Source organism: Callorhinus ursinus, unplaced genomic scaffold, assembly GCF_003265705.2.
Source record: "Callorhinus ursinus isolate GAN/ISIS: 27379988/994484 unplaced genomic scaffold, GSC_fseal_2.0 scaffold46, whole genome shotgun sequence".
Classification (NCBI taxonomy): Eukaryota; Metazoa; Chordata; class Mammalia; order Carnivora; family Otariidae; genus Callorhinus; species Callorhinus ursinus.
This window is the reverse complement of record NW_027397108.1, coordinates 436740-449150: the sequence shown is the minus strand read 5'-3', so window position 1 is coordinate 449150 and position 12411 is coordinate 436740. Positions and strand designations below refer to the sequence as shown.

At 43.1% G+C, this 12411-nt stretch overlaps 1 long non-coding RNA gene across 1 annotated transcript in view; it reads right to left on the bottom strand.

Annotated features, from left to right (window-relative positions):
• Positions 1–12411, bottom strand: part of LOC141370808 (uncharacterized) — a 113708-nt gene that overhangs the window by 88636 nt on the left and 12661 nt on the right. Inside the window, exons 2-3 of the long non-coding RNA XR_012375195.1 lie at positions 7429–7602; positions 6580–6803 (exon numbers count right to left, since the gene is read on the bottom strand). This is a non-coding gene — a long non-coding RNA (uncharacterized lncRNA). The remainder of the gene's footprint in view (positions 1–6579; positions 6804–7428; positions 7603–12411) is intronic.

Sequence of the window (12411 nt, the reverse complement as noted above, 5' to 3'; positions counted from 1 at the left end):
GAGGGAGAGAAAAACCATAAAAGAAGAGGGACTCTGAGAAAAAAACTGAGGGTTTTAGAGGGGAGGGGAGGTGGGGGGATGGGTTAGCCCGGTGATGGGTATTAAAAAGGGCGCGTACTGAATGGAGCACTGGGTGTTATACACAAACAATGAATTATGGAACCCTACATCAAAAACTAATGATGTTGTTGATTAACATAATAAAAAAACATTAAAAAAAACACTTTAAACATTTCACTACACTCTCTTGTTTGCATGGTTTCTGACAAGGAGTCCAATATAGTTCTTATAGGGGCCCCTCTATAGAGAAGTCCCCCCACCCTCCTGACTTCTTTCTCTGTCTTTGGGTTTTTGTAGTTTGAATGTAATATGTATAGGTATAGTTTTGGTGTTTATCCTGCTTGGTATAATCTGAGCTTCTTGGTTCTGTTACTTGGTGACTGACATTCACTTGGAAAATCCTCAGCATTATTACTTCAAATATCTCTTCAGCTCCTTTTTCAGTTTTTCCATCTGTTATTCCCATTCTGTGTGTGTTGCACCTTTTTTAACTGTCCCACAGCCCTTGGATATTCTGCTCCATTTTTTCATTCTTTTTTCAGTTTGGGAAGAGAGTGTTTGCTTTGATAGTATCCTATTTATTCTTTATGACAAAAATTTGATTCCTATATTTCAAATTCATAGTCCTAACCCTCAGTATCTTCGAATGTGACTCTATTTGGAGACACAGTCTTTAAAGAGATAATTAAGGTAAAATGAGGTCACTATGGTAGGTCCTAATCCAATATTACTGGTTCCTTACAAGAAGAAATGAGGACACAGTTACAGAGGGAAAGCAATGTGAAGTCACTGGGGGAAGAAACTCATGTACAATCCAAGGAGAGAAGCCTTGGAAGAAACCAACCATGCAGATACATTGATCTCAGATTTTTAGCCCCCAGAATTGTGAGAAAAATAAATTTCTGTTGTTTAAGCCACCCAGTCTGTGGTACTTTTATGGCAGCCCCACGAAACGAATCAAACACCAATCAAAGGATGTGCCCAAGGGCCCTAAAAGCAAGTTTTTTCCAATGTACATTCATATACCTACGTTGTAGCACCAAACTTCTATTTTGAAACCATTTTTTTTTCTCTTTGGCTATGTAGAAATAAACAGGGAAAGTAATAATAAGCAGGGAAAGTTAGACAGAAATGTCTCTGCCACCATACAGATTTCACATGGCTCAATCTGTGGGCTGCTTCTTGGAGACTGGGAATTTTTATAATCGCCAAATAATACCAAGGTCAAAGCCAAGTCCAGGAGAAGAGCTGTGGGGCTATGCATTGCCTTATGGTATCTCGTCATTTTCAAAGTCTCACAGGGACTGGCCCACATGCCCAAGGGAAAAGGGGAATCATGTATAGAAGGCTGGGTGATGAGACTCAGGAAAACTGCAAAGAAGGATTTGTACTGACTATTTTTGTTTGAGCTCTAACCTGTAGTCCGACTTCAATTCTAAGCTCAACTACCAATGAGAGGAAGAAGCCAGACAATTCACTTCACTCCACAACAAGTGCCAGTTTTCTCTTGTGTGAAACAAAAGTATCAATCCATTAGCCAACCTCTGAGGCTTTTAATAGCTCCCAAACTTTATAAATAATAAAGGCAGAAGAAGATCATATCCAGTAAGAAAAATCTGTGATGACAGACTTAAAAGAAGCTTCAGTCACTCTCTCTATGGCATCCCCATGACTTGGACAAGTCTGTATGAAAATAACCAAAGGCAAAGCAGTGAGCTCACTGCAGTGTAAGTCAGGCAACTGAAGTGATATCAGTGAAAATGTCAGAATAAGAACCTCTGAAAATTTACCCTCTCATAAAAGCAATGAAAAAATAATGGCAAAGATTGTCAGAACCAACTTTTTCACAGGTCCGGATATTAAACAAACACTTGTAGTAACCCAAGGAGTATTTATTCAAGGAAAAAAAAAGGCGAACATTCATAAGAGCAGCAAGCTTTTTGGTGTTTTCTTTTTAAGATTTATTTATTTATTTTAGAGAGAGAGGGAGAGAGAGAATCTTCAAGCAGACTCCCCACTGAGCATGGAGCTGGATGCAGGGCCCAATCTCATGACCATGAGATCATGACCTGAGCCGAAACCAAGAGTCCAGTGCTCAAACAACTGAGCCACCCAGGTGTCCCGCTTTGTGGTATTTTAACCCACCCTAGTACCTAACTGCTGTGGGAGACAGTTTGGGGATTCCCCAAAAAGTGAAACATAGGGGTGTCTGGGTGGCTCAGTTAAGCGTCTGCCTTCGGCTCAGGTCATGATCTCAGGGTCCTGGGATTGAGCCCCACATCGGGCTCCCTGCTCGGCAGGGAGTCTGCTTCTCCCTCTCCTTCTGCCTCTCCGCCCCCCCACTCGTGCTCACTCTCTCTCTCTCTAACAAATAAATAAAATCTTTAAAAAAAAGTGAAACAAAGAGTTACCACATGACTCAGCAACTCCACTCCTAGGTATATACTCAAGAGAAGTGCAAACATATGTTCATACAAAAATCTGTACACAAATGTTCACAGCAGCATTATTCATGATAGCCATAAAATGAAAACAAATCACGTGTTCATCAATTTATAAGTGGATAATAAAATGTGGCACAGCTAGCTATGCAAGGGACTATCACCCATCCATAAAAAGAAATGAAGTATTGACACTTGTTGCCACATGGATAAATCTTGAAGACTTTGCTAAGGGGAAGTAGTCAGGCACATGATATGACTCAGTTTACACGAGATGTCCAGTATAGGCAAATCCATAGCTACAAAATGTGATTAGTGGTTTCATCTTTTTGGATTAATGAAATATTTTGTAATTAGTAACGACAGTTGCACAACCTGTGCCTGTACTCAAAATCACTGAAATGTACACTTTTTTTTTTTGAGAGAGAGAAAGAGAGAGAAAGAGAGCATGCATGGGAGGGGAGGGGCAGAGGGAGAGGAAGAGAAAGAATCCCAAGCAGACTCCACGCCCCGCAGGGAGCCCAACATGGGGCTCAATCTCACCACCCCGAGATGATGACCTGAGCCAAAATAAGTCAGATGCTTAACCAACTAAGCCACCCAGGCACCCCTGAAATGTCCACTTTAAAATGATGAATTTTATGGTATCTTAATTACATCTCAAACAACAACAACAACATGCAATTAAACCAAATACTATCATGGATTCGAAGAGACTGACCTTAAGCACGGGGCAAACCAGCCACATCAACAAGAATGAACAGAACACCAGCACTGTGGCTTCTCTGATTTTGACACCTATTCTCAATCTTTCAAAAGACCAATAGACTGTTGCCAGTAAAGCATTTTCATTTTAAGCTTCACAATAAGCTGGTCCATTGTTGTCATCATTCCTTGCCTGACATGTGATTTCATTTTATTTCCACAACACAGTAAATTTTGATAGATCACAGTAATTTCAATCCATGAGGAACTTCCAACTGTAGGAGTGAATTAGAAAGATATTTTTATATTGCCTATTTAAGATAACAGGTCCCAGCACCATGCTTCGGGCAAAATACATCAAAAGAATGAACTGAAGTTTAAGTTTCCTTTTAGATCTCAATTTTTATAACATCACAAAAATTCTTGCCTAAAAGCAATCCGAATTATTCAACTGCAAGGTATTCTACATTCACCTCATTCAGCCTGAGGGAAAGAACAAAGTCAGTAGCTGGAGACACTTCTAAGGTTGAAGCACATTCATCTTCTCCTTATGCCTTTCTCAGTCACCAATCCCTGAACATGACACTGGTACCCTCAGAGAGAAAAATGCAAGGAAGAACTCTTTGAAAAGTTTTCTGTGATGTCACATTTGCAAAGGTAATTCTCACGTGAAAAGAAGCAATAAGAAATTCAAGTAATGAAATTTAAATACCATGTCCAACAATTATTGCCATTTTACCCTACCCAAATGAATTAAATTTAACTCTCTCTCTAAATTGGTATTAGGTAGCACTGAATCCCAATTTGATTTTTAAAAAAATACTTTGTATACTTGCTTCTATTTTATTTTTTTATAATTTTCCTCGTCATTTACTTACGCAAATGAATTTTTATTTTTTATATTTTTATATGAATTTATTTTTCTTAAATATTTATTTGATAGAGATAAAGGAGAGGGAACACAAGCAGGGGGTGGGGAGAGGAAGAAGCAGCCTCCCCACTTAGCAAATGGGGCTCGATCCCTGGACCCCCCAAGATCATGACCTGAGCTGAAGGCAGACACTCAACTGACTGAGCCACCCAAGCGCCCCTCATTGTTTCTATTTTAAAAAGTGTCTTGCTGTGATTATGAATGAAATGTGAGAACGAAGTGTGGTTTGTCAGCCTCTAATGCTGTTTATGACGGAGCAGGGTTGATACTCAATTTCAGAGGGCTCTGTGGGGATCTTTACCTAAAAGCGTTTATCTACTGAACTACCCAGACATCCTCATTACAAGATAATTCCAAATACAAAGGAAGTCACTGGCACATTATCCAGGAGCTACTTGGATGACAAGTTTCTATTTAGTCGGGTCTTGCAGGCATCAGTCTGTTTTGTGCAGAGCCCGGTCTTTCACACACAAACACACACACACACACACACACCCCCCACTGGGGTTGTGTAACACTGTGGTCCTGCTTAATAAATGCTTCTTTAAAAAATGTTATTGGGATATAACTGACATATAAAAAGTTACACACATTTAATGTATACATCTTGATGAGTTTGGACATTTGCATGTACCCATCATACCATTACCACAACCAAGATATGAAACATAACCATAACCTTCCAAAATTTCCTTGTATTGTTTTGCGGGTTTTTTGTCTGTTTGTTACTGATTTGGGGGTTAGAACACTTAATATGAGATATATATTCTTCACATATGTTCAACTTCACAATGTCGTTTTGTTCACTACGGGCACAACATTGAATAAATGTTTCGTGACAATGAACATGACATCAGGTACTATTGTCAATGTTCATTTATTTACATAATCAATGATTTCGTATTGACCACTCAATTTGTGACAGGTCCTGTCTTGGCACCGGTGACAGCATGATGAACAGGAAAACAAGGCCCCTGACCTCATGCGGTTTTACATGTAAGTGAAGAGGGGGAGAAAGTAAACACAGCATACATAAACAAAATCATCTCAAATAGCGTTAAGTGCTATGGAGAAAATACAGTTGAATAATAAGATAGGAAGTGACCAGGCAAAACAATGTACAGAGTTTCACTAAAGTGCACAGGGGAAATGGTCGGCTCATCAGGCCGTCCTGCACCTGCAAAAACCAAGGGAGCTCCTATACAGAGAATATTTTGGAAACACGACATATTCCAATAATGGGTGTTTGAAGGCCAGGTAAGGAATCAATGTAGCAATAAAAACATCCAACTCACATCAGGTTTGCACTGGGTGGTCTGCTTTAAAAAGTCTCCCCTGGGCGCCTGGGTGGCTCAGTTGGTTAAGCGACTGCCTTCGGCTCAGGTCATGATCCTGGAGTCCCGGGATCGAATCCCACATCGGGCTCCCTGCTCAGCGGGGAGTCTGCTTCTCCCTCTGACCCTCTTCCCTCTCATGCTCTCTATCTCTCATTCTCTCTCTCTCTCAAATAAATAAATAAAATCTTTAAAAAAAAAGAAGTCTCCCCTAAGATTTGGTGGGTATACCTTTATACATATGTAGCTCCGGCCTGTTTCAGCTTTCAAGATTTTATTTTTTATTTATTTATTTGCGAGAGAGAGTGTGCGAGCACATGCAAGCGGAGGGAGGAGCAGAAGGAGAGGTACAAGCAGACTCCATGCTGAGTGCAGAGCCTGGCAGAGCCCGGTAGAGTCCGATGTGGGGCTCAATATCACGACCCCGAGATCATGACCTGAGCCCAAATCAAGAGTCAGTCACTTAACTGACTGAACCACCCAGGCGCCCCATTCTGTTTGAGCTTTTTAAAAGGTGTTTGTCTAGGGCACCTGGGTGGCTCAGTTGTTAAGCGTCTGCCTTTGGCTGGGGTCATGACCCCGGGGTCCTGGGATGGAGCCCCACATCGGGCTCTCTGCTCAGCGGGAAGCCTGCTTCTCCCTCTCCCACTCCCCCTGCTTGTGTTTCCTCTCTCTCTGTCTCTCTGTCAAAATAAATAAATAAAATCTTTTTAAAAAATGTGTTTGCCTAAAGACCAGCCACAATACTGATATTTAGCAATGAGAAAAAACATACTTTCCAACTTTGTCTGCAAGACAGAATGCAGAAACTATAAATCCTGAAATGTCTCACAGAGCTGATATCACCTTCACACTCAGAAGTAAGAAAAGGGATGCAATTTTCCAATCAACAAATGAACAAGGTCAAAATGCAATTTGGGAGTGAACAATGGTCATTGCAAATGGTCTAGCTATAGATTATTTACAACCATTTCTTTCAAGACAGCTATCTTAATGCTTCACATGATATTAATTAAGAAACAAACCTTCTCTGAATTTATATAATGTCTTTCATGTACTTGATGTAATTTATAAACAGTAATTTATAAAGTCTGTACAATAAAGATACCTGCAAAAGTGAGGCAGGGGTGTGATGCTCCTTGCTACATGTGAGAAGCTCAGTGTCTTCAGCGAAGTAGCCATATTCATTTCAAGGGCTAATGGTTGGGCAGAAAGTTGGAGAGATGGATGCCAATTCAAGTCTCCTTGGGCATCTTCTGCAATACTGTGGCAGAATATCTAAGTCAAATATCCCAGTTTATCTTTGTTCTTGGTCCTGATCCATTTGAGCTCCTGTAACAAAACACCCCTTATAACTAACAGACATAGACTTCTCACAGTTTTGGGTGCTGATAGTCTGAGATCAGGGAGCCAGCGTGGCCAGATTCTGGCAAAACCCCTCTTCGGAGTCACAGACTGCTGACTTCTTGCTGTGTCCTCACCAGTGAAGAGGTCTTGTCGTTTCTAACACATTGGCCAGAGATCAGTCACAAAGTTTTCTTTCCAAGATAACTCTAGCCCATGTTCACTCGTAATACCAGAACTTTGGGGGACATAATTATTATTTTTAATATTTTGCTTTGTTAATTTACAAGAGGCCGAAGTGAAACATGTATTATTTGAATTGGACTGTAACTGTTTATCTCGGATTTAGTTGATCTCTGCTCTGATTACCAACAGACAAGCAGCTCCTGTTTGGTGTCCCTGTTGGTCTCCTGCCTACGTTCTGCAGTCTTTCTGGAGGGCTGCAGCCAGAGCCACCCAGCCCAGGGGTGTGTGAGGACAAGTGCATCGAAGGCTGCACACAGTGCTCCAGAGGGGACAAATAAAACAGTAAGTCTCCAATTTGCACTTGTCTTATATTAATAAAGAAGAAAGAAGTTAGGCCTCTAATATTGACTTGGGAGAACAATCCTACCGTTTCCGTGTGAAATGGCAGTATGTCAGGCTTGAAGAAAGAATGCAAGTTCACTGCCGTGTTCGAATTTCTTGAAATGATCGAGAGAACATTGAGACTCAGATGTCTTCCATTCCACTTAAATTAGCTCCACTATGACATAAAACAGGGATCTAATCAGACCCGATGTATAATCTGTAAAAAATCCAAAATTGTCAAAAGCTATGTCATTATTACCACAAGCTGCACAGTTTTATGCATATTTTGTAATCTGCATAATATGTCTACATAGTGCTACATATGTGTATATATATATGTATAAATATATTGGATGTTTACTAAAACTACATTTATTATAAAGGCTGTTCAGCCAAAGTAGTTTAGAGACTCTAGTCTAAAACACCATTTTAATCATATTAATCACTTAACTGAGAACTATGTTTACTCTCCACTGGCTACAAGGTATAATCTGAGCCCTTACGTAGCAAATCTGGTCCTCCATGCCGTGGTCCTGGTCCCCGTCCTTACCCATATTTCCTACTGCTCTTTTATTCCTGCTAATTGCATGGACCCACTCCATCTTCCCTGACCTGGTTATGATATTTTGAGTATCGGTCTCCTTCTACATGATATATCCACTGTTGGGGACAGACTGTTATTTCCCCCCTTCTCCAGTGGAAAAGTTCTACACATCTTTTCACCCTGATAGATGGTCCCCTGCTCTGTGAAGAATGCTTCCTTGGTCACGGAGGGTCCACATCTATGTCTCCCCCATGCAGACAGGAGCCCTCTGAGCCAGGAAACACATCTTATTCTTCTCAGCCCATCAGGAATGAATGTTAATCAGGGCCTTCATAAATATATCTAAATCCACTTAGACATGGAAAACTACCCTTAATGACTGTAATATTTCTCCTCTGGGTCCCAGTAGATTGTCATAGTCAACCTATGACATGTATGATTGTAGGCAAAATATCTTTATAAATTTTACACTGAAGTAAAAATTCCATGATAAAAGATATAGGAATAAAGTAGAGCTCAACAAGACAGACTTGTGTACCCAAACTAATACCAAATATATAATTTCGTAGATCTCTTAAAAGAACTTAGAAATTCTTTGCACTGGGCTTTTTCTGAAAAGCATCTCAGTTGTACAACATCGCCACCTAATGGTAGACTTCAAAACAGTAAGTCAATCCTGTCTTCATGGTGTCAAAGATACACGAAAAGACCTTAGCTTCCGGCCATGGTGGAATAATGCGGGATGAATTTGCCCTTCCTCTAGGGGAAAAAAACAGATAAAATATACCACACTACTGTTTGCAAGACACTAGATAATGGGCAATTAAGGACAGGAGTCCTGTGAAACAGGAAACAGTTGGGGTGCCTGGGTGGCTCAGTCAGTTAAGTGGCTGCCTTCGGCTCAGGTCATGATCCTGGGGTCCTGGGATCGAGCCCCACATCCGGCTCCCTGCTCAGTGGAGAGCCTGCTTCTCCCTCTGCCTGCCACTCTGCCTACTTGTGTTCTCTCTCTCTCTGTCAAATAAACAAATAAAATCTTTAAAAAAAAAAAAAAGAAAAGAAACAGGAAACAGTCGTCCCCAGATTGCTGCTTTGAAAGAGATCCCAGGCCGCAGGCAAGGAGAGAAGGAGTGGGGGGGATGTTCACTCATTAATGACAATGTGTCAATATTTGCTTATCAATTTTAACTATGTCACACTAATACAAGATGTTAATTATAGGAGAAACTGTGTGTTTTTAAGAACTCTTTGTATTTTATGCTCATGTTTTCAGTAAACCTAAAATTGCTCTGCATAGTGTGTGTGGGCAAGGCGTTCAGAGCTCTGGGGGTGCCCCTCGGCACCTAAATAAAGTTGTTTGAAAAAAGAGCATTAGTCAGGGTTTACTGTATTTGTCCCTCTCCCCCACCTCGGCTGAGGTCCGCCTGGCTGCCCAACACTGGTTTGAGTCCAGGCATAGTGCTCTTGATGTTCTCTGAAGTTAATGATATTCTGGATGTGAGGTGACTCTGCAGTGGCCTCATGTCATATTCATGATGCTCTGTGTCCTGCTGGTCCTGGGGCCAGTCAGTAGCAGCACATCCAGGGCACCTTAGACCAGGCCCAGCTCCCCACTCATTGCTGTGTGCAGTGGTAGTTTGGTAGTCAAGGTCGGATTTTTCATTATCAAGATTTGACTTAAAAAAAAAATAAAAAGATCTGGGGCGCCTGGGTGCCTCAGTAGTTAAGCGTCTGCCTTCAGCTCAGGTCATGATCCCGGGGTCCTGGGCTCCCTGCTCAGCGGGAAACCTGCTTCTCCCTCTCCCTCTGCTGCTCCCTCTGCTTGTGCTCTCTCTCTGACAAATAAATTAAAATCTTTAAAAAAATAAAATAAAAAGATCTGACTTTATACAGAGACAAAGTGGACACTGGATGGGGTGCCTGGGTGGCTCAATCGGCGAAGCGTCTGACTTTAGCTCAGGTCATGATCCCAGGGTCCTGGGATTGGGCCCCCACGTCAGTCTCCCTGCTCAGCGGGGAGCCTGCTTCTCCCTCTCCCTCTCCCTCTGCCAGCCGCTCCTCCTGCTTGTGCTCTCTCTCACTCTCTCTCACTTGCTCACTCTCTCTCAAATAAATAAATAAAATCTTCTTAAAAAAGAAAAAGAAAAAAGTGGACACTGGAGAGTCTGCCCCTCTGGAGGAGAGACAACATATTTTTGAGTAGCTATGACCAATTGAAAATGAATTTGAAGGGCCTGAGTCAAGTTCAGTGGCACCCTTCTGGGAGACATGGTATCAGCAACAATAAAGTTGGAGACCATGCATAAAGACCTAGAAACATCTGACCTTTTACTTGGGTGTAAAGTACACATTCCAAAACTACCAAAAGAGGACAAATGTCAAGACAAAAAACAAGTCGAGCTAATGGTCAACATACCAGCAGAACAGTCTTTACCAGCTATATCAGAGTACCAAAGTCAAGTCACTGCTGCTGTTAACATCTGCAAAAGCCTTCAGGAATGGGCGCCTGGGTGGCTCAGTCGGTTGGGCGACTGCCTTCGGCTCAGGTCATGATCCTGGAGTCCCAGGATCGAGTCCCACAACGGGCTCCCTGCTCGGCGAGGAGCCTGCTTCTCCCTCTGACCCTCCCCCCCTCATGTACTCTCTCTCTCTCTAATTCTCGCTCTCTCAAATAAATAAATCTTAAAAAAAAAAGCCTTCAGAAAAATTAAGGAAAATTTCAGGGAGCTCTCAGAGATGCTCTAGAGAAAAATTCTCATCTTCACGGAAGCCTGACACTGTTTTCAAAAAGAAACTGAATGAACGAACAAAAGAGTGAAGACATTTGTTACACAAGATAAAGGAATAGTACAAAAAACTCTTTTTAAAAACTCAAATCAAGCTTCTGGGCAAACACTGCAGAAGGTGAGGGACAGGCCTCCTGTTCCTGGAGAAGGCATGGATGGTGGAGCCTGGAATTGGATGAAACAAGTTCATCAGAAGACAAGACCAGGTGGAAGGTGTACCGAAGGAAAGACAATGATCGGTATGGCTTGAGTTTAAAAAGAAACCAGCTGCATACTAACTGAACTCAAGAATATGAAATAATCGGGCCTTGAAAGATCATCTGAAATGTCCCTAAACCGAAAGCTTCACTGCAATCAGGGGTGGGGGGGAGCACAGTTAGAAAGGGAGATGCCACAGCTCCAGTGGAAACTGCACATCCTCCTTCAAGTGTATCAGCATAAAAATCATTTTCACCAAATACCTAATTTACACAGAATGTACCCTGCAGAGATGTACGAGAATCTTTCAAAAACAGATGACAAGGGGCGGAGCAAGATGGCGGAGGAGTAGGAGACCTAGATTTCGTCTGGTCTCAGGAATTCAGCTGAATAGGGATCAAATCATTCTGAACACCTACGAACTCAACAGGAGATCGAACAGGAGAGTAGCAACAACTCTCTGAACAGAGAAGCGACCACTTACTGGAAGGTAGGGCGTGCGGAGAAGTGAATCCGAGGCGATATTCGGGAGGATAGACGGCGGGGGAGGGGCCTCCGCCGGCCGCTTCTGGCAAGTGATAGAGCCGCGGAGCACAAAATCGGACCTTTTAGAAGTTGGCTCCGCGGAGGGACGTTGCTGCAGTGGCTAAGCGGGAGGTGGAATCCTCGCGGGACAGTGTGGTCTCAGGACCCTTGGGGTCACGGAGAGACCGGGGGTGCCTGAGTGCGCCAGAGCTCCCAGGTATCAGAGCGGGGAAGCCGGCTGCAGAGACGGAGCAGAGTCGCGGGCTCTCAGCTCGGGGTGGCCATAAACTGTGATCTGCGGCCCAGTCGGGGCACGGCTCCCCCAGCAGGGACCCAACAAGCGGCAGATCCGGGGAGACTCCCCTTCCTTCCCGGGGAGGAGCGGTGCGGGAACGCACTGCAGGGATCTGCCGGGTTTGGAGACTCCGTGCGGGGTCGGGTGCCAGAGATAGCAACGCTCGATCACAGGCCGGGTGAGCACGGAGTGCGGCCGGAGACCGGGGACACGGGAGTGACTGCTTTTCTCTGGGGACACACTGAGGAGCGGGACCCCGAGTTCTCAGCTCCTCCGGGTGGAGATTGGGAGGCCACCATTTCTGCCCTGGTCCTCCAAAGCTGTACCGAGAGCTTGCAGGGAACAAAAGCTCCTGAGAACAAACCGGAGCAGCTTCCTTAGCCCGGACCGACAAGGGCGGGGCAATTCCGCCTCCGGCAAAGACATTTGGAAACCACGGCAACAGGCCCCTCCCCCAGAAGATCAGCACAAACAGCCAGCAAGCCAAGACCAAGTTGATCGATCAAGGAGAATGGGAGAACTCCAGCGCTAGGGGAATACTGCACATAGATTCATGGCTTTTTTTTTTTTTTAACCATGATCCATTATTTCATCAAAGTTAATTTTTGTTGACTGTTTTTTTTATTTTTCTTTTTTCCCTTTTTCAACCAACATCTTATCAATCCCTTTTTTAAAAAA